This window comes from Lepidothrix coronata, unplaced genomic scaffold (assembly GCF_001604755.1).
Source record: "Lepidothrix coronata isolate B3197 unplaced genomic scaffold, Lepidothrix_coronata-1.0 Scaffold284, whole genome shotgun sequence".
NCBI lineage: Eukaryota > Metazoa > Chordata > Aves > Passeriformes > Pipridae > Lepidothrix > Lepidothrix coronata.
In genome coordinates, this window is record NW_016690464.1 from 568,682 (window position 1) to 569,421 (window position 740).

A 740-nucleotide genomic window follows, 5' to 3' on the forward strand; every position below is an offset into this window, starting at 1 on the left:
CCCTGGCACAGCTGCCCAGGTCAGTGGTGGAGTCCCCATCCCTGGAGGGATTTTAAAGCTGTGTGGATGTGGCACTTGGGGACATGGGTCAGTGGTGGCCTTGGCAGTGCTGGGTGATGATTGGACTTGATGATCTTGGAGGGCTTTTCCAACCTAAATGATTATATAATTCTGTGTACCAAATGCAGCTAAAAAGTTGGATTTTTAACTTTATACGCACACAGCATTCAACATCTCCCTTGACTGTACAGGCATCTCTTGGATTCGGGGCTTCTGCAGTCAGGGACCATCTCAGAAGCTTGTGTGCTGTCACTGAGCTTGTGTGTGAAATTCTTGCTGGAACAGGCTCAGGGATACACAAAATGGGCATAAAATCACAGAGTGGTTTGGAAGGGACCTTAAAGATCATCTTGTTCCACCCCCAGCCATGGGCAGGGACACCTTCCACTAGACCAGATTGCTCCAAACCCCATCCAACCTGGCCTGGAACACTCCCAGGGATGGGGCAGCCACAGCTTCTCTGGGCAACCTGTACCAGGGCCTCACCACCCTCACAGAGGAGAAGTTCTTCTGTACATCCTAACCTAAATTTTCCCTGTTGTTGGTTTAGTTCTTTTCAGCAGAGGAAAGCTCAAGGAGCTGGATCTGAAGAGAGTAACCTCAGCTGAAGGGGACATGATTTTTGGGAAGGATGACAATTTTCTCAACTTTTGCCACTTCATTAACATTTTCCAACCTAA